Source organism: Tamandua tetradactyla, chromosome 15, assembly GCF_023851605.1.
Source record: "Tamandua tetradactyla isolate mTamTet1 chromosome 15, mTamTet1.pri, whole genome shotgun sequence".
In the NCBI taxonomy this organism is placed as follows: Eukaryota; Metazoa; Chordata; class Mammalia; order Pilosa; family Myrmecophagidae; genus Tamandua; species Tamandua tetradactyla.
In genome coordinates, this window is record NC_135341.1 from 76,459,359 (window position 1) to 76,481,111 (window position 21,753).

The window sequence follows — 21,753 nt, forward strand, 5'->3', positions numbered from 1 at the left end:
GACGCATGCTTCTGGGTTCTGCTTAAACCTCCTTTCTGCCATCACAGTGAGTACACATGTGGTTTTCATCATGTCTGTGGTACTGTGCTTCAGCTCTAGAGGTATGCATGGCATCACAAATGCATAGAATGTTCCTGAGAAAATTTATCACCTTAAGATAAACGACCTATCTAACTGCAAATATTATATCCACTAACACTCCTGAAAGAGAAAGTAAGTCTTCAGAAGAAAGGGATTCTAGTTCTCATTAAAGTTGCTAACTTTATTCCATGTCATTTTGTCTTGCTCAGCTCTACCAGAGTCTACCAGAGAAAACCAAATGAACTCTGGTTTTCTATTTGTTTTTTTTTAAGGCCCTACTGTCTACTGGGACAAACTCTGGTTTCTAAAGTGCCTTGCTACAGAGTCTACAAATGAGATTAATTTTAAGAATTAATTAACAATTGGGGACAACCTAATCGGATTAAGCATATGTGATTGGACATTTCTACCAATAGGGGTCAGCATAGCTCAGGGGAAAAAATCAGTTTGCCTGGTGATTTGCGCTAAAAAAAAAAAAAACGGTATGTCTCTCATATGAAGGTGAAGACTGTAAAGAATCCAGTCCAGGTGTTGTTTTCAATAGTGATAATCTGCAGTGAATTAGTTCACATGGCAAGTAATAGTATGACTTTGGGAATCAGTCGAACAGACAAGAGTTGGGTTGGCAAACTTTTTCTATGAAGGACCTTGATCATAAATATTTCAGTTTCTGCAGACTGTATAGTCTCTGCCACAACCACGCAATTCTGCTGTTGTAGCAGCCATATATAGTCCATGAACCAACGAGCCTGGCCAGATTCTGATAAAGCTTTATTTACAAAAAGAGCTAGTGGGCTGGATTTGGCCTGGGGACTGTAGTTTGCTGATCCGCAAACTAGAGAAATAGTTCTCAAACCTGGCTGAGTTTCAGAATTACATGGGGACCTTGTTTAAAAACTTAAAGTCCTGAACCCCTCACCAGATTTACTGAATCAAAATATCTATAGATGAGGCTCAGGCATCTGAACTTTTAAGTCTCCAAGTGATTCTGAAGCAAATACTAATTTGGGAACCATTAGGCCGAAATAAAGTTAATTGCCCTTTATAAGGTCCACCTTGGAGTATTATAATATTTTCACTATCTGAAGAACTATCCATGATATAAAAGATATAACTGTAAAACTGAGGCTCAAATTATCTTTATAAAGGTAAACTGAAAGGATTTCAATGAAGTGCTCATTCCTCTGTGAAAGTTTGATTTAAACCTGGGCTTTGGGGTGGTGGTGGTGGTTTTTTCCATGTCACAATCTGCCCTATCCTGACTGATACAGGGGCACACTGATGGAGAGTAATGAAAACAGAAAAAGGAAAAGAAAAAGTGATTAGAGAGATTGTGGAATGTTGTGCAGTACTCCTCCCCAAAATGCCTCCAAATCCATAAATTTACAAACTCACAAAAAGCTTGCTGTGATTGGACTTTTTGCAGGAATTGGTGAAGGGGAGGAGTTTAGTGCCTAAATGAGTACAAGGGTGAAACAAAAACAACACATACAGGTGGAAGGAAATTGGGTAAGAATATTTTAAATATGCTATGTCTATTCTTCATGCAATGTGTTTTCTAAAGATAGAGTTGCTCCAGGCTTTTTCACCTTGGGCCCAGTAAATTTATAGACTTAGAGAAGGCCATGTTGAAAAAGAGCTCCATTGAGCTTTGAGAATATGATAGCAGATACATTTACCTGTGGCCCTCTATAAAGCATACAGCGCATTTTGGATTTTTGCTTGACAAATAAAACAGTTCATTTTTCTAGAGCAGAAGCAGTTCCTGGGAGGCAAGAAGTTCTGTATTTCTTACTTGCTGAGGAATATCTCTGTTTCTCAAATTCAAGGCAGCTCTCCCTCTCCCTCTACCTCCATCTCACATTCTATGAAATCACCCATCCCAAATTTGGTAGCGATGTCCACTTCAGGCTGTCAGTGACGATTATCACTTCTTAACCATACTCATGACCCATATTCCCCGAAGCAGGCCAGGAATCAGATTTAACTAGTTCCTGCCAAAGAGAAATAAAGTCTTCTTCATTACAGAATACATTTGAGAAAGGATATGCCTTTTCTGACTTATGCCAGTCATGAAAGAGTCAGCTGGCATCTATAGTTGCATGAAAAGAAAAGAAAAAACAAAAAACCTCTAAACATAAGCAATGTATAGATGAAATGGGAGGTTTTAATCTTTAAGAGCTTAAACCATAGGAGAGTTTATCTTTCAGATAGATATATTCATGCCTACAAAATTTTACTAATATTTAAAATAACATGGGAATTTTTACATGTACGTTATAGCCTCAGTTTGTAAATGAGTTGTGTTCCAAAGATTAAAGATTAATTTAAGTATCTGATATTTAGTATTTGAAACATTTTCTCAGGAAACCATGTTAGACAAGGTGGCTAGCCATTCAATTCAATGCATAGAACACTATTTGTGCTAAATGCAGGATTAACAACAACTCTAACACTGTTATAATGATATATGAAAAATGCTTTGAGCATATCAACTCTACTTAACTTGGAACATGTCTAACCTTGAGTTATTAAATCTTTGATATCATGCCCATCAATCTAGAGTTCTTCACTCCTACCCATCACTCCTGACCTTCCCAGCCAGGCACCACGAAGAGGTCGCCTACAGCCACAGGTGAAAGTGGGCATATTCCATTGATCTGAGACGGATGGTCTAGAAGGATGGGGGCCCACTGGAAGGAACAAGAAGCAAGCCGTTATATATTTGCATTGCTTGTATTCTAGCAAGATCTGGTGCAAATTATTTGACTTCTTGCACTTGTTGGCAATAGTAGATGGGTAAATGAGTAAACTAGAAGGATTAGAATTCATTACATTTTCTTCCTCAGAAATTCAAAAAACACACTGATTTAGCTCAATTCTCTTCTCTAAGTAACTTAGTAGGGCAACCCAAGAAAATATCAACAGACCTGACAGGTATATTTCGTTCTCTGGAGGTTGAAGACTAATTTGATTGACAGGCCAGCAAGACTTAGCTTCTCTGTAGCAGAAAACACTGACATAGCTGCATCCTTACGAACACATCATTACTGTCCTAAAATTGATGTCTCTTGACCAGTTTTATGGCTGTTCCATTTTGAACCAGATTCAAATCATTCCACAGAGGTGGTTTATTTCACACTGAGGTCAAAAAGGCAGGAAATGTCAGACCTTTTTTTAGCAACACCTGAGTTGTTTCCCATATATCAGTTTATCAGATATCGACTCGCCAACCAAATCAAACCAAACCAAACTAAAACAAAATTCACAGGAAACACTATGCTGAAAATGTAAGAGAGGGTTATTTTTCATGGTGCAAGAGACATAACCAGAATAAAGTAAGATTTAGGCTTGACAAAGCACTAATTGGTGGTACAAAATTACAGGGCATAGCAAATAGGGAATGGTTTGCTTAATCAGTTTTTATTACTATAATTAGTGTTTTCAGCATTCTTCATGCATTCAGGGAGCCTCCCCAAAACTGTCCTCTGCTTGTTGTCTGTGAATGCATTTTGCTTGGCCATGAATTCAGTTGCTCTCTGTGCACAAGTGATACTTGAATCCACATTCCCACACTTCACTTCTCCTCTCTGTCCATTTTTACACTGTCCTCATCAACTACACCTCTTCCAATGGACGTCCATTTCTAATTCGAGTTATACCTGGTAAAGGGCCTGGTTCTAATCTTTCCCAGAGAAGGGTAACTGCAGTCTTTGGTCAACTCTTCAAATTAGACAATAAATCACATTTGCGACTCAGCAATAGGGTCACACAAACCACCAAAAGGCAATTTATGCAAATTTTCATAATTCCCAGTCACAAAGAGTTTCCAGAGATTAAACTCTTGCCTCACCTTAGCACCTTTCACAGGTTAATTCTGATTCTCCATGGTTACCCATAATTCCCTTTAGGGTTATTTAAAAATACCTCCTAAGTAGAAACTTCAGATTAACTTAAAATCTATTTTTGCTTTCTCTACTATCTATACTATCTATTACTTAGAATTGTCTGCTTTTCCTTTAGACCACTTAAAACTTTTATGCCATGTTTTCCATCTCTTTATAAGTTCAGAGCCACATCAAATTTTGCCAGAATGTTGGGACTATCTTTTCATAATAGTACATTCTCCACCACTGATCCTTTCCAAAGCTTTGACATAGTGGAAGGAAAGAAAGGAGGGAGTGAGACAAAGCAGGGTTTGAATCCCAACTTTGCTATTTCCTTGCAAATATACCAGAAATGGAACGCAATATACCAGAAATGGAATGTCTTTTAAAAAGGGGAATTTAATCAGTTGCTAGTTTACAGTTCCAAGGCTGAGAAAATGTCCCAATTATAACAAGTCTATAGAAATGTTCAATCTAAGGCATCCAGGGAAAGATACTTTGGTTCAAGAAGGCTGATGAAGTTCAGGGTTTCTCTCTCAAGAGAGAAGGCACATGGCAAACACAATCAGAGTTTCTCTCTCATGTGGAAGGCACATGGTGAACACGGTCAGGGTTCATCTCTGAGCTGGAAGGGCACATGGCGAGCACAGCATCATCTGCTAGCTTCTACTCCTGGCTTTCTGTTTCATGAAGCTCCCCAGGAGGCATTTTCCTTCTTCATCTCCAAAGGTCGCTGGCTGGTGGACTCTGCTTCTCATGGCTATGTCATTCTGCTCTGCTCTCTCTGAATATCTCATTCTCCAAAATGTTTCCTCTTTTATAGGACTTCAGAAACTAATTAAGACCCACCCAAATGGGTGGAGACATGTCATCACCTAATCCAGCCTAACAACCACTCTTGATTACATCACATCTCCAAGGAGATGATCTAATTACAGTTTCAAACATACAATGCTGAATAGGGATTAGAAGAAATGGCTGCCTTTACAAAATGGGATTAGGATTAAAGCATGGCTTTTCTAAGGTACATAATCATTTCAAACCAGCACACAGTGTGATTTGCATAAATTTCTTAAGCCCTCTTAGCCTTGCTTTTTTCTGTAATTTTTTTTCTTTAGCTGAAAAATGGAGTTGATGATATATATGTCAAAGAGCACCTGAGGGAATTAAATGAAGCAGCACAGTAGTGACTGAGCCTTACCTAGCATGATCCTCCAAGTGTACTCAGGCACTAGGTCCTTCCTTCCTCACCTCCCACACCACCCTACATCCCTACATCTGGAAACTAAAAAGAACAAATTTCCTAAAATAGTTAAAGGGCTGATGATCATACAGAACTGGGTTCTGACATTATATGCATCACTAATAAAAAATAATAAACAGAAGGGTCTAAGGGTAGTTTAGTGGTAGAATTCTCACCTGCCATGTGGGAGACCCAGGTTCAATTCCTGGCCCATTCACTTTCCAAACAAGCAAGCAAGCAAATAAACAAACAAAATTCAACAAATGGTGCTGTAATAAGGGGATACTAACATGGAAAAATAATGCAATGTGTTCCCCGCCATGCAGCGTACAAAAAAAAAAATCAATAAACACAGGCGTCTGGGAAGATGGTGGAATAGGATAGGCTGAGTTCACCCCTGCTCTATGGAACTAGAGAAGTGACAGAAAAATGACCAGGACAGCAGTTCCAGGATGCAAGTGACCTGAGAGGGTCTTCTATGCCACACGGGGAGGCCTGGATGAAAAACCTGAGGAACTGAGATGCAGAGAACAAGATGAGTGAACTCGGTCATGACTCCACTGGAGGCAAGAGGCCATGCCCAGGAAAGTGCCTGCCCCCACAGCTAGCTTGGGAGATCAGCCCCCTCAGCTGCATAGCCTAGAGTTCTTTCATAAGACCTAGAAGCCAGTAAACTTGCTTTCCCTGCTCATAGAGACCATCAAGCAAATGTACAGAGCCTACCATTCCCCTTTCCATAGAGGCCTGGAGCTCTCAGGAGTGCACGGATGGGGAGGTGGGAACAAGGAAGCAAGTCATGCCATGCCCCACCCCACACTCGATGGACCTGAACCCCATGCACCAAGCCCCTTACCCCTGCGCCACACCCTGTGCCATATCCTGTGCCCCATCCCGTACTACACCCTGTACCCCCACATCCCCACAGCACACCCTGCCTCGTGCCGATCCTCATCCCACACCCCTGCCCTGTGTCCCCATGCCCTTGTGCCCCCACACCCCATACCCCTCCACCATGAACCCCTGCCCTGCCCCATGCTCTGTATTCCCACCCCCATCCCCCTGACCCTGTGACCTGTGCCACACTCCACATAACACCCTGTATTCCTGTGCACCTGCCCCATGTCCCTGTGCCCTACTCCACCCTGACCCCCACACTCCTCACCATGTCCTATACCCCTGCACACCACTCTGTGATGCCATGCCATGCCCTGAGACCCCACAACCTGAACCACACCTAGCTAGCAGGCATTTCCAGGTTGGCAGTGGACAGGGGCAACTGAAAAATCCAGTTCTACAGCCCAAGGTCATTACAAGTGGGAGCCTGGGGGCCACTAGACACATCAGGCCCACAAGTGGAATCTCTGCTGAGGTGCACTGCCCGCCCCTCCCACCCCCCAGCCCAGTCCCAGCATTGGTGGCTTTCAGCATGCACTGGGGCCAGTGGATCTGGCTGGAATTTCACCAGGTCTCCAGCTAGTATACCTGGCTGCCATAGAAAGGGAAAAGTGGGCCTGAGGGGAAGTGGAGGCTCAACAGTGCCATTTGCTGGAAAGAAACAGAAAGTACAGTTTGGCAAACTGCTTATCTGTCTAGCTTTAAACAGATCCTCAAGTAGAGTTACATCCCCTGCATGAGGTCTGGGCCTTGGTTTGGTGGGGCACTGCTGACAAACCGAGTGCAAAAGGAGACCTCAAATGCAAACCCAACAAATACAAAAACTTAGATGACTGAGGGAAATCAACTTTCAAAATAACCCTGTTAAGGTAACCTTGAAGCCAACAGAAATTCACAAAGTATATGAAGATGCAAGTAGATATATCCAGCCAAATGACCCAATTAAAGCACCAGAGGAGACACAGACTTTGGAATAACGAATCAAAGATGTTCATACAAGTTTCCTAAATAAAGTCAGTGGGTTGGTTAAAGAATAAAGGATATCAAGAAGACATTAGAATAACATAAAGAAGAATTTGAAAGAATAAATAGAAAAATAGATATTGCAGAGATGAATGCTGTAGAAAAAATTGAAAATATACTAGGGACACACAATAGCAGATTTGAAGAGGCAGAAGACAGAATAAGTGAACTAGAGGATAGGACAACTGAATATGAATTAACAAAAGAAAAAATGGCAAAAGAGATGGAAAAATTTGAATTGGATCTCAGGGAAATGGTGGACAACATGAAATGCACAAATATAAGAATTATCAGTGTCCAGAAGGAGAAGAAAAGAGTAAAATGCTAGGAAGATTAGTTGAGGAAATAATGGGGGAAAACTTCCCAAGAATTATAAAGGACATAAATATGCAAATCAAAGAAACCCACTGAACCCCAAATAGAATAAATCTAACTAGGCCTAGTCCAAGATACATACTAATCAAAACATCTGTCAAATGTTGAAAAGAAGCAGAAAGTTCTGAAAGTGGCAAGAGAAAAGCAACTAACCGCATGCAAGGGAAACCACATAAGACTGAGTTTGAACTACTCAACAAGCATCCTGGATGTGAGAAGGCAGTGATGTGATATATTTAAGATCCATAAGAGAAAGACTTCCAATAAAGAATTTTTTATCCAGACAAGTTGTCCTTCAAAAATGAGGAAGAGATTAAAATTTTCACAGACAATCCAGGGCGTAGACAGATGAGATGAAAACATAAAGATAAAAAATAAATATAGGGAAGGATAAAGAGTTAAAAATTGGGTAAATTCAAATACTAATGGTCCATGAGAGGGAGAGATAAGTGGTATGGAATATATGAGTTTTTTTCTTTTTTCTTTTTATTTCTTTTTCTGGAGTGATGCAAATGCTCTAAAAATGATCAAGGTGATGAATATGCAACTATGTGATGATATTGTGAGCTACTGATTGTATATCATGTATGGACTGTATATTTGTGAAGATTTCTTGATAAAAATATTTTAAAAAATTTCACAGACAGATAAAGACTAAGAGAATTTGTCGACAAGAGGCTTTTAGAATATTAAAGGGAATTCTGTTGACTGAAAAAAAAAAAAAGACAGGAGAGGAAGGTCTGGAGGGCACAGAATTGAAAGTTCCAGTAAGGGTAACTGAAAGAATAAAAAAGGAAAAAGGAAAAATAATATACAGATCTGACAAATAAAAACCAAAGGATAAGATGGTAGATTCAAGAGTACTTTTTCAATAATAATTTTGAATTTTAACAGATTAAATTCATCAATTAAAAAATACAGATTGGCAGAATATATTAAGAAATATGATACATCCTTATGCTGCTAAGAAAAGACACATCTTAGAAACAAGGATGCAAATAGACTGAAAGTGAAAGGATTGAAAAGATATTCCATGCAAGCTGTAACGAAAAGAAAGCCAGAGTAGCTGTGCCAATATCAGACAAAATAGACTTTAAATGTAAAGATGTCATAAGAGAGAAAAGGAATGATACTACATATTAATAAAAGGGGCAGTTCACCAAGAAGAAATAACCATTATAAATGTTTATGCTCCCAATCAAGGAGCTCCAAAATACATGAGGCAAACATTGGCAAAACTGAAGGAAGTGATAGACATTTCAACAGTAATAGTGGGAGACTTCAATACATCACTCTCCTCATTAGAAAGAACAAACAGACAGAGGATCAACAAGGAAATAAGATAAATTCTTGATAAATGAATTGGACCTAGACATATATAGATCATTACACCCCAAAACAACAGGTTATACATTCTTCTCTAGTGCTCATGGAATGTTCATCAGGATAGATCATATGCTGGGGCACAAAACAGGTTTTTTAAAATTAAAAGGACTGAAATTATTCAAAGTATTTTTACAGATCACAATAGAATAAGGATGAAAATCCATATCAACCAAAGAACCAGAATTTTCACAAATATATGGAGATTAAATAATGCATTTTTAAACAATTAGTGGGTCAAAGAAGAAATTGCTAAAGGAATCAGCAAATATCTGGAGATGAATAAAAATTGAGAATACAACATATCAGAATTTATGGGATGTGGCAAAGACAGTGCTGAGAGAGAAATTTATTGCCCTAAATGCCTATATTAAAGAAGAAAAAAGAGAAAAAACTGAATATTTAACTGTTCACTGGGAGAACTAAAGAAAGAACAGCAAACTAGCCCCACAGTAAATAGAAAGAGAGAAATAACAAAGATTTAAGCAGAAATAAGTTAGTTGGAGAGCAAAAATAACAATAGAAAGAATCAAAACCAAAAGTTGGTTCTTTGAGAAAATCAATAAAATCAATGGACTCCTAGCTAGGCTGATAAACAAAAAAAAGAGAGGATGCAAATAAACAAAAATCAGAAATGAGAGGGGGATCATTACCATGGATCCTGAAGAAATTTTTTAAAAAATCATAAAAATCTCCTGGTTCTGGTGGCTCTGTAGCTTTTTTCCAAAATGGTTCCCTCTTAAAGGGCTCCAGTAAGCAACCCCACCTTGAATGGGTTGAGACACATCCCCATGGAAACCATCTAATCAAAACTTACCACCTACAATTGGGTGGACCACATCTCCATGGAAACAATAAAAAAAGATCCTATCCAGCAATATTGAATGAGGATTAAAGGACATAGCTTTTTCTGGGGTACATAATATTTAAAATTGGCACACATATGAACAATCTATACTGATTCAAGAAGAAATAGAAGCTCTCAACAAACCAATTAAATATGAAGAGATTTAATCAGTCATCAAAAATCTTCTTACAAAGCAAAGCCCAGGGCCAGATGGCTTTACAAGGGAATTTAATCAAACATTCCATAAAGAGCTAACACCAATCCTGCTCAAACTCTTCCAAATACTTGAGGAAAAATACACACTACCTAACTCATTTTAGAAGCTAACATCACTCTAATATCCAAATCAGGCGAATATGCTACTAGAAAGGAAAACTACAGGTCAGTCTCCCTAATGAATACAGATGCAGAAATTCTCAGCAAAATACTAGCTATTTGAATCCAATAGCACATTAAAAGAATTATACAGCACGACCAAGTGATGTTTATACCAGGAATGCAAGGGTAGTTTAACACAAGAAAATCAATCAATGTAACACAGCACATTAACAAATGATCATCTTGATTGATGCTGAAAAAGCATTCAACAAAATTCAGCAACCTTTTCTAATAAAAATACTTCAAAAGGTAGAAATCAAAGGAAACTTCCTCAATATGATAAAGGGCATATATGAAAAACCCATAGCCAACACCATACTCAATGGAGAGAGACTGAAATCCTCCCCCTAAGATTGGAAACAAAACAAGGATACTCTCTGTAACCACTATTATCCACTAGTGGTTGGATGGATCCAACTTCTTGAATCAGTATAGATTGTTCATATGTATGCCAATTTTAAACTAGAAGTTCTAGCTAGAGCAATCAGGCAGGAAAAAGAAATAAAAGGCACCCAAATCAGAAAGGAAGAAGTAAAACTTTCATTATTTGTAGATAACATGATACTATACCCGGAAAATCCTGAGAAATCTGCAACAAAGATACCTGCGCTAATAAACAAATTCAGCAAAGTGGCAGGGTGCAAGATTAATGTGCAAAAATTTGTAGTTTCTGTACACAAGCAATGACCTAAGTGAGGAGACAATTATGGAAAAAATTTCATTGAAAAAAGCAACTAAAAGAATCAAGTATCTAGGAATTAACTTAACCAGGGATGTCAAGGATCTGTACACAGAAAACTATAAAGCATTGCTAAAAGAAATCAAAGAAGATTGATTTCTTGCTTATGGATTGGAAGGTTAAATGTAGTTAAGAGGTCAATTCTATCCATATTGATCTAGAGATTCAATACAATACCAATCAAAATTCCAACAACCTACTTTGAAGATTTGGAAAAGCTAATGTATTGGTTTGAAAGTGTTGTTTATCCCAGAAAAGCCACGTCCTTTAACCCTGATTCAATATTGTATGGTGGAAACCTTTGATTAGATTTTTTCCATGGAGAGTGACCTTCTCAATTACGGGTGTAACCTTTTTTTTCCTTTTGAAAAATATTTATTGAGTATAAATAAGTGTCTTATACATTAAATATCAAGAAATATTCATTATTGATTTCAAGTCTGGTGGTAGGTAATACTGAAAGAACCAGAGAATCAAGACTTATGATAAAGTAATGAGAACTCCATTCCAATACTAGACACAGTAACAATTTGCTCACAAGACACAACAAAACCCATCAAAAAGGCCATCTTTTACCCAACCTATAATGCTAAAATAGAGAATGGTTTTGAATCATAATATGAACAGTTCTTACAATTTCTTCTTTGTCTTATCAATACATCAGGACATTCTGAAATTGTAGCGTTACACAGTTACTCAGCATAGAATTTAAAGATACCCATTTCCTTGGTTTTATTTCAAATTATTATTAATGAAAGAAAACAAGTCTTACATAGGCATTGATATTTTTAAGTTAGTCTTTCATAAGAGAAAAAGAATACAAATTTAGTACAAAAAAAGCACCTCCAAGCACGGGTGTAACCTTTTGATTATATTACTCCTTGGAGATGTGACACACCCAATTGTGGGTGTGGCCCTTTGATTAGATGGAGATGTGACTCCACCCACTCAAGGTGTGTCTTAATTAGTTTTCTGGGGTCCTTTAAAAGGGGAGACATTTTGGAGAAAACAGTTGCTTCAGAGCCAAAGGAGATGCTTGGAGTGCCAACAGAGAGAGCAGATGCCTAGAAACAGGCATTTGAAAATGCATAGCCCAGCAGCTGTAGTTGTGTTTTTTCCAGTGAGATGTTAAGCAAGCCAGAATCCAAAGTTGTGCCCCAGTGGAGCTAAGTGAAGGCCTGCAGATGCTTAGAAACCACTGGCATCAGACACTGGAAGCAATGGAAGTGGGAACAAGAACCAGCAGATGCCAGCCACATGCCTTCCCATCACAGACATCGACCTTTCTTTAGTTAAGGTATCTGTCTTTGGTTGACTTAATTTACACATTTTTATGGCCTTGGAACTGTAAACTTGTAACTTAATAAATTCCTTTTAAAAGCCATTCCATTTCTGGTATGTTGCATTCTGGCAGCTTTACAACCAAAACTGCTAGTTATCAAATTTATTTGAAAGGGAAAGAGACCTCAAATAGCTGAAAATATCCGAAAAAAAGAAGAATGAAATGGGAGGACTAACACTTTATGATTTTAAAGCTTATTACAAAGCCCCAGTGCTGGCACAAATATAGAACTATTGACCAATGGAATTGAATCAAGAGTGCAAAATAGACCATCAAATCTATGGTCAATTGATCTCCAACAAGGTCACCAAATCCAATGAACTCAGACAGAATAGTGTTTTCAATAAATGGGCATGGAGAACTTGATATCAATAGCCAAAAGAATGAAATAGGACTCTTTACCTTACACCCTATACAAAAATTAACTCAAAGTGGATGAAAGACTTAAATATAATAATCAGTACCATAAACTCCTAGAAGAAAATATAGGGAAACATCTTCAAGATGTAGTAATAGGAGGTAGCGTCCTAAACTTTACACCCAAAGCACAAACAATGAAAGAAAATATAGATAAATGGGAACTCCTCACAACCAAATGCTTCTGTGCCTCTAAGGACTTCGTCAAAAAGGTGAAGAGGCTGCCAACTCAATGGGAGAAGATATATGATATGCTGTATGCATAAAGAAATCATACAATTTAGCAACAAAAGAACAAACAACCCAGTAATAAAATGGAATAAAGACATGAATAAACATTTTTCTGAAAAGCAAATACAGATGGCAAAAAGCACCTGAAGGAATGCTCATTTTCATTAGCTATAAGGGAAATGCAGATCAAGAGTACAGGGAGATAGTGCCTTACACTTACAAGAATGGCTGCTATTAAATAAACAAACAGGAAACTACAAATGTTGGAGAGGATGTGGAGAAATTGGAACACATGTGCACTGCTGGTGGGAATGTGTAATGGTACAACTGCTATGGAAGACAGTTTGGCGGTTCCTTAGAAAACTAAATATTGACTTGCTGTACAACCCGGCAATACCACTATACTTGGTATATACCCAGAAGAGCTGAAAGCAGTGACACAAACAGCATTTGCACACTGATGTTCATAGTAGTATTATTCACAATTGCCAAAGAATGGAAATAATTCAAGTGCCCAGCAACAGACATGGATAAACAAAATGTGGTATTTACATATGATGGATTATGCAGTATAAGACAAAATGAGGGCCTGAAGCACATGATAACCTGGGTGAACCTTGAGGACACAGTGTTGAGTGAAATAAACCAGACATAAAAGCATAGATCCTGTAAGATTTCACTATTATGACCTTGGTAAAGGTAAATTTAAAGGCTTATAATATAGAATATAGGGGAGCTAGAGATACACAGAAGCTACAGATGGATGAGCTGTTAGTTAATGAGGTTGAACTTACATGTAAGGGAATGGATAGAAGTGAAGGCAGTTCGTTAGTGGGTTTATAAGTAATATTGCCATACTGAAGGTAAACATGATTGAAAGGGGTTGCATAGAGTCATGTGTCCCACTGATTAAGACTACAAATATAAATAAGTTCTTGCATGAATCACTTCTTAGGTATGAATTTTGTACAAACAGTCAATAGTAGAGAGGTAAAGAAGGAAAACTACTATTGCTGCTATAGTCCATATTTAACAGGAAGACATCAACTGTACCACAGCAATACCAAGAGTAAATAATTGGTGGGAGGAGGATAAGAGTTAAGGGGAGGTTTGAATTTTCTATTTAGTGAGGGTGTGTTTATCAGTTGTTTTTCTCTTGGGAGCAATGAAAATTGTATAAAATTGAGAGTGTTGATGATTATACCACCAAGTGAGGATAATGTGAGACATGGACTGTTGACTTTGTACCTTAGATATGATGCCAAGTGGCTGGAGGTGGCTACTGAGAAGTGAAGTGGCAAATCTGGTGTATATGTGATGGAATATTGTGCGGCAACAGAAAGGAACAAGGTTGGAGACATTATGTGGTGCAAAATAAGCCAGGAACAAAAGAACAAATATTGTATGGCCTCTTTTAGAAAGCATAAGAAAATTGGGTCCTAGATTGGTAAGCTTATAGCAGTCACATTTAGTTCAGTGCTGTAAATGTTATTTCTAGATTTTGAGATGCTGTGCTATATACATACACATCCTGGTATCTCCCTGGAACTTCTGCTACCTGTGTGACACCTAAGACACAGAGTATATTAAGTATAGCTTAATGTAATGGCCAGATACATCCCAGAGTATGTTTAGCAGATAATTACAAAGTATTGGCATAGTCCCTTGAAGGACTACAGAAAAAAATGTGGAACTTTTAAGCTTTACCACTGGGGAATCCCCTAATACTGTCTCAAATATTAGGGATTCTCAAGCCAATAGGCCAAGCCCTTGATCTTGAGTCTTGCGCCTGTGAAACTTATTTATGTAGCAAAGAAGCTAAGCCTACCTATAGTTCTACCTAAGAGTCACTTCCAGAAAATCTCTTTTTGTTGCTCAGATGTGGCCTCTATCTCTCTAAGCCCAACCCTGCAAGTAAAATCATTACCCTCCTCCCTGGTAATGGGGACATGACATTGGACATGACATCCAGGGGTAAAACTCTCCCTGGCAATGTGGGACATGACTCCCAGGGATGAGCCTGGCCCTGACACTGTGGGATTGACAACACCTTCCTGACCAAAAAGGGGAAAATAAATTTAACAAAATAAGGTATCAGTGGCTGAGGGAGTTAAAATAGAGTTGAGCGGCTATTCAGGAGGCTACTTTTACACAAGCTTCAACTTGTGTATCACTAATTACCACAGTTTGCCAAACCCCAACCCAAACCATTCCTGTTAACCCTAAAGAACACCTAGGGCTTTATCTGAGATTCTACAGATTTTTCACACAAACTGATTACTTTCCAGAAACCTACAACCTCCAGATGGGTTCCTAGGCCAGATAAGTCCTGAAGCCTGAGAGAGGCCAGCCTTTCTAAGAACATCAACTAGTTCCAACCCCTTATCCCATATTGTCAACACCCCTTCCCAACATGAAAAAGTTAGAATGGACATAGCCCCAATAAGGACAGGAAGAAGTCTCAAAGGAGAAGGAGGAGTTGTAACAGAAAAGATAGGATATAACAAATGAGTATGAGTGCTGAATCATTACATTGATACTTCTTTTAGACTCCAGTGTCTTGGAGCAATGAAAAGAAAAAACCTGAAATTGTGGATCTGTAACCCATACCAAACTCTGAAATCTGTGTTATAACTACTTGTTACAATGTACTTTAAAATTTGCTGCTTTTTTGTATATAATATTTCATAATAAAAATGGTTTTTAAAAAATCAATAAACATATGGTGGTCACTTACATGTGGTTCACCTATAGAGTGAAATGCCACCAAAAACCTTAGTGGAAAAGGAGAAAAGTGAAGTTCATAAAAGTCCATGCTCTTTTTTTTTTTTTTTTTCGCATGGGCAGGCACCAGGAATTGAACCCAGGTCTCTCAGGCATAGCAGGTGAGAACTCTGCCTGCTGAGCCATCGTGGCCCACCCTCCATGCTCTTTCAGTATCCAACACTGTCACCTAACTGCTGGGAGAGGATCTAAGGCCTTCATGAAGTTCCTATGTGCTGTTTTGTCAGATATTGGTTTCCTAATTTATAGCAGATAAGAAAAGACTACATGCTAGATGCAAGAACAGTAGTGAAAACAGTAGCTATGGCCTGACTTCAAGAGAGTAAGATAAGATTTTAAAATGTAGTCTTGCACCCTTAGCACACTGATAGTCCCAGAGAACATGGTAGACTCGTTTCATAAGCAATACTCTATTAATGATTCCTTAATTGTCAGTAAAAGTATACATTATGTTGTTTATAGTTTTTTAAGTATATTGGAAAGGGTATAATTGATTTTTACAGTTTGTCCATACTAAGTAGTTAATATATTTAAAATATATATATGTGTTGGCGACCCTTCATCAAAGAAGCTTCAATTATTTTGAATTTTCAGTATGTGGAACATTGGTGATAAGTAAGTTACTTATAGATTTTGCTATAAGATAACATGATAATGTTAAAACTAGATCTGCTTTGAGTTCTGCATTGGGAGATTCACTTACTAAAGGTGTAAAAAAGACTTAATTTTAGTATGTTTTTCATAGACTCTCTCTATAATGAACCCTTAGAACATAAAACCACATCTATCAGCCACTATTTCCCTAAATTATGAGCAAGCATCCTTTGAGTAAATTAGATTCTTCTTTACCTTAGGAAATAAAACTTTAGGCTTTCCATTATCTCCTAAAAAGTAATTTTTGTCATTCTCCTCTCTGCATTAAATTACACTGAATGATTCAGCTTCTTAGAATAAATTGGCTTCCCCAGAACTACCTATGTTTTTGAAATTACTTTTCTCTCCTTAGAAATAATTTCCATATATTATTGAACTCTATCAGAAAGTTTCTATCCTGGGTAATTTTTCTTTAGTATTTCTGTGGATTTAAATACAATAGTTATGTAGCTACATAAATATTGACAATCTGACAATGTCATCAATACTCATGACTTCATTTTTATTGCTTCTTTTCTCTTTTTTTCTTTGCCCTCAAAATAAACCAAAGACCCGTATCCAGAGATGCTGGAGTTCTACTGCTAGAAAATATATATATATTTTACCTCCATTTGGATTAATCAAGTATCTAAAATTTATTATTCCATCTCTCCATTTGGCTTGACAGTTATATATTCAAATATTAATCTTTTAGTGGTTATACTAAACATTTCAACACACATTCTAGACTTAGAGAGTTTATCATGAATGATAATTTTAATATTTCTCAGATAATGCAAGAATTTACAAACTTGAACTTTCATTTTCTGTCCTTCAGGTTTTGTACTCTTGTTGTCATGCATTTTAATTCTCTTTCTACTTTGTACCTAGCCCAGTGGTTTGTTTTTTGTTGTTTTTTTTTTTGCCTTAATATATCTTTATTTTTTGAACTGCACAAACATACTTAAGAATTTGCTTTTTGTGGTACAGAATTTAGGAAATAAAAATATAAAATATACTCCCACCTCAAAGAAATAAAAAGATTGTGCCAAACAAAAGGGAGAATACTAGAATACTCTGATAGTACAAGCATCATTAAAAAGGAAAAGAAAAAGCTTGAGATGCTCATTAGCTCTCTATGTTTTAAGGAAGCAGGATTTTTGACCAAGTAGGATAAAAGCCAGCAAAACAGGGATCAGCGATGGCAACTGTAGTGTATGGAGTATGACATGACAAACTTTACCCAAATACACTGTTAGATTTTTACCAGTGAACACTGAGAGCTGAGAAGCTGCTCTTTGGAACAGTCAAGTGGGACCGCCATTTTCCAGTCACGTGAGCCTTGGTAGCAGCACACTGTTTTGTGTTCTGTACTTGCTGGCTGGGTAGTTAAGGGATTTGTTTTATAATTAGCAGCTAACAAACTTATTCCATATGTTCTTAAAGCCTTAAAAGTGGGAAAAAAGGCAAGAGTCATCAGCGTGGAGGGTCATCTACTTCTCTGCACACACACACACTCTCTCTATTTTAAAGTCTATAAGACATGATTAGTTTTATAGAGTCCATATCAAATCATACTTATAAGTATGTTGCTTTTCTTTCCTTGCTGCATTCTCCTGCCTTCATCTGAGGTCATTTTAATCCACATGAAAAACTCCCTTTAGTATTTCTCTAGATAATGTCTGCTGGTGACAAACCCTTACATCTTTATTTCCCTTTCTTTTTTGCTGTGTGTAGGATTTCTTTGCTGTGTATAGAATTCTAGGGTGACTATTTCTCCTCTCAGCATTTTACACATGTCATTTCATTAATTTCTAGCTTCATTACTTTTTACTGAATAGTCATCTATCAGTATCACTGTTGAGCCCCTGAACATAAAGTGTTATTTTTCCCTCTGATTGTCTTTAGAGTTTTCATTTTGCCTTTCATTTTTAGCAGTTTGACTCTGAATTTTTGCATCTTGCTTGGAATATTAGAGTTTCTTGAATCTAAGACTTGATATCTATCATCTTTTTTGAAAATTCTCAGCCAATATCTCTTCAGGTTTTTTTGACCCTACTCTTTCTCTCTTCCTATTCTAATTCTTTGATAACGTATGTTTGATCTTTTCACCCTGTCTTACATGTCTATTATACTGTTTTCTCTGTTTTCCATTCTTTTATTCTCACTTGCTTCAGTCTGGATATTTTATACCAAACTATCTTCAATTTCACTAAACCTCACTTATGCTGAGTTTAGTCTGTTTTTAGAATCATCTATTGAATTCTTCCATCATATTTATTCATTATCATATCTGTTTACTTATACTAAAATTTTTATTTAATTCCTTCAAATAAAGCCCAGTCCTTTCATAAAGTTCTTTACATTGTCATCTATTTTCTTTAACGTATTCATCTTCCAGAAATCTTGCTAGGCCAAAAGACTTTAGCAGAAAACAAATCTGCTGAATGATGACTGCTGACCTAGCCTATTGAATCTCATCTCCACAAGTAGGAACAATAGCACAAGATATGAAGGTAAAAAGTCAGGAGAATTTATATGTAACTAAAGATAGAGAGACTTGAATTTATGATATAAGAACAGTTCTAAAATGTAAAGGCTGGATCAGACTTTGGTGATCAATCATGTAAGCTAAATCCACCGTAGTGCATAGCACCTTGCAGCTAATGAGCACTCAATAAATTCTATATAATGAATGAATTCTCCAGAGGAATAAATCAAGCCCAGAAGGTGATCTGCCCAACACATGTAATAAAAGCAGAGCTAAGAAGGGGCTCAATTCAGCAGAATATCACACTCAATGTTTATCTTTACAAAGTATTGCAAAGACACATCAGCATGTTCTCAAAAACTAGCGTTTCCTAAAAACTTGTGTTAGATTCTCCCAGAACCTGGAGTCTCTGGCCTTCTGCTCTGGATTTTTCCACTACACCTCACTGAATACAGGAAGTAAATGAGTAAATTCAAAGCACAGCTACCTCAAAATAAAAAATGGGCCACTTCTACATTTTTACTTTTTAACATAAAATCCATTGGCCCATTGGCCAACTTGCTTTTTATTTCAAAGCAATGATTTGATTGTGTTTACAATATAACAGGAAAGAAGCCACCAAAGTTAGCATGTAGAAAATTATGTGTTTAAAAATAGGTGCAAATTACGACTTTCAGAGAGTTTATTTGTCCTTTTCTTATATGGATCCTGCTTTGCAAAGGATGTCAGTAGGAAAAACTCATGGAGGCATTTTCTATTTGCTGCTTAAGAAAAAAAAAAAAATATATATATATATATACATCACAAAACCTCTTAAATTAACTTCAAAGGAAAAATATCTGCCCCAGAGACTCTTCAGCTTATTTATGAAAAGTGATTTGTTATTTCTTTTTGAACAATGTAAACAAAGCCATAAGAAGCATCGCTCAGGACTGTCAAAGAAGCACACAGCTTTTTAATCAGGAGGGAAGCTCCCTGCTGCATTTTAAGCCAGTGCTTTGCTATGATAAAGTAAGTAGTTAACATAATGAGTTAAAAAAAAAACACCCTCTAGAGTTTAAAGTGATAAACATGCTTTCTACACTCTTGTTAACTACTGTGGAACATGACAAATGGAACTGATCCCACTGAATTTTAAGGAATAAACTACTTTCTGTAACTTGTGTGGGAAACATGTTATTACCAACATTTATTTAAAGTTAGATAGATTGCTGTTTGAATAAAATATAATCTGGTAGTTGCCAATAAAAAAGGACCCAACTTAATATTTACTATTATTTTAATTACTTTCCCTGAGAACATGTGTCATCTATACAGAAGTATCTTTACAGATATATTGGAAGAAGAGTCTGAAGGTTTTTGATAATTTTTCTGAAAATTAATCAGAAAGTATGATACTGAATATTGGATTTTAAAAGCACAATCAATATAGTTAATTCAGTGAGTCTAAGCTAGGAAAATTGTCTGTTTTTTCTTACAGAATATTAAAGTGTTCTAATTAGATTTTTATAGAATAAACTACAGGGCTAGTACTAACATAACCTTTTCCAGTTTTATTAGATTGAGCGTCTGTTTCTTTGTTTTTGTTTTTAAAGGCGAATAACCTCAACTGTGCAAAGAGGGTCTCTATCAACCTCAGTAGGTTGTCAAGGTGAATGGCAGAGTGCATGACATCCAGAAAAAAATTTTTGGCAAACAGTCCAGAACTCCCTCTATGACTGACCCAGCTCTAGGAATGAATGATTTCCAACTATGGAAGCATCAGCCAAAGGTAAAACTTGGTGTTTTTACTTTGCCACATTTTTCTTAATGAAAACAGAAATAGAGATGTTGTTAAATAATTAAAATTACCAAACAGTTCTTTTTTGGGGAGTTAATTTAGCAGGAAGCCTATTATAGTTCCTCCTTTCTAGGTCAAGAGGAAAATATTCTAATAGCGATCAGGGATTTTGAAGTACATATTACAAGTCCCAAAAGAGAATTGAAAACTCAGAAATATGATTCCTTAACTAACGATTAGAGTGCAGAAATGCAGACTGTGTTGTAACATGCTCGTGCACTGCCAGTCTAGCCTTGACATTAACCTGACATGCATCTTAGTTCTATAGAGTAGATTTCACAGAATTACTTTTTGGCAAAGTGCTTTGTAATTCTTAGAGAAAAGAATGATGTTGGCTGCATCACATGCAACAGCAAGGGTCTCTCTGGCACACAGCAACAAAGAGGAGTGAGGACAGATCTTTTCTACAGGATAAAAATGGTTCCTGAACAAATATTGAAATATTTGACCACCAAAAGGAGCTTCTTCTTAAGTTAGGAAAGACAAATTTCCCAACTTGAAGCTGTTTAGGAACTTGTCTGAAACTCCAGTGAGAAATAGGGACACAAACAGGATGACATGAGTTTTCAAGAGCTATGGCTATCACTCAATTGTCTGATGATTATATCAATTCATGTTGAATTTTAGATTTATACACCTTGAAATTCAGCCATCAGGAAAGATCATTCCACTGTAAGCAACTCTAATTACTTCCAGAATATTAATCCGAGACCATGTCACACAACAAATTATTAATTGGTATTTTCTACAGTATCATTTTTTGAGCTTTGGAATTATAATTATAGATGTGAGACAAGAGGATATCTTTATGGAAGAGGGAAGGATGATGTGTTAATCAGTATCTTGTTGTTCTATAGTTGTTTCCTTCTTTTAGTTCTTGGTATTTTAGGTTGCCCTGCATGTGTGTGCATGGTAAAGCTGAACCCTCAGTAGCTCTACTAAAATCAATCAACAACCAATGATTTGGTTTGTTCATATATTAATTGTCCCATTTACACCAATGTTTTGTTTAACCAAGGTTATTACCCTTTACTGATATGACCTTGAGCAATTTGCTTAACCCTTTTAAGTATTAGTATCCTTATCAGAATTATAAAAAGGGATGATAAATGTTCACAAAATAGAGCCTGCTGGACAAAGTTATAGTGAGTGGTAGGAGATAATG

The 21,753-nt window shown here is 37.0% G+C and overlaps 1 long non-coding RNA gene across 3 annotated transcripts in view; it reads left to right on the plus strand.

Moving 5' to 3' along the window:
• The window catches only part of LOC143657589 (uncharacterized), a 121,262-nt gene that overhangs the window by 7,701 nt on the left and 91,808 nt on the right, over positions 1 to 21,753 (plus strand). For all 3 annotated transcript variants that reach the window (XR_013162912.1, XR_013162913.1, XR_013162911.1), the window contains exon 2: positions 20,344 to 20,519. This is a non-coding gene — a long non-coding RNA (uncharacterized LOC143657589). The remainder of the gene's footprint in view (positions 1 to 20,343; positions 20,520 to 21,753) is intronic.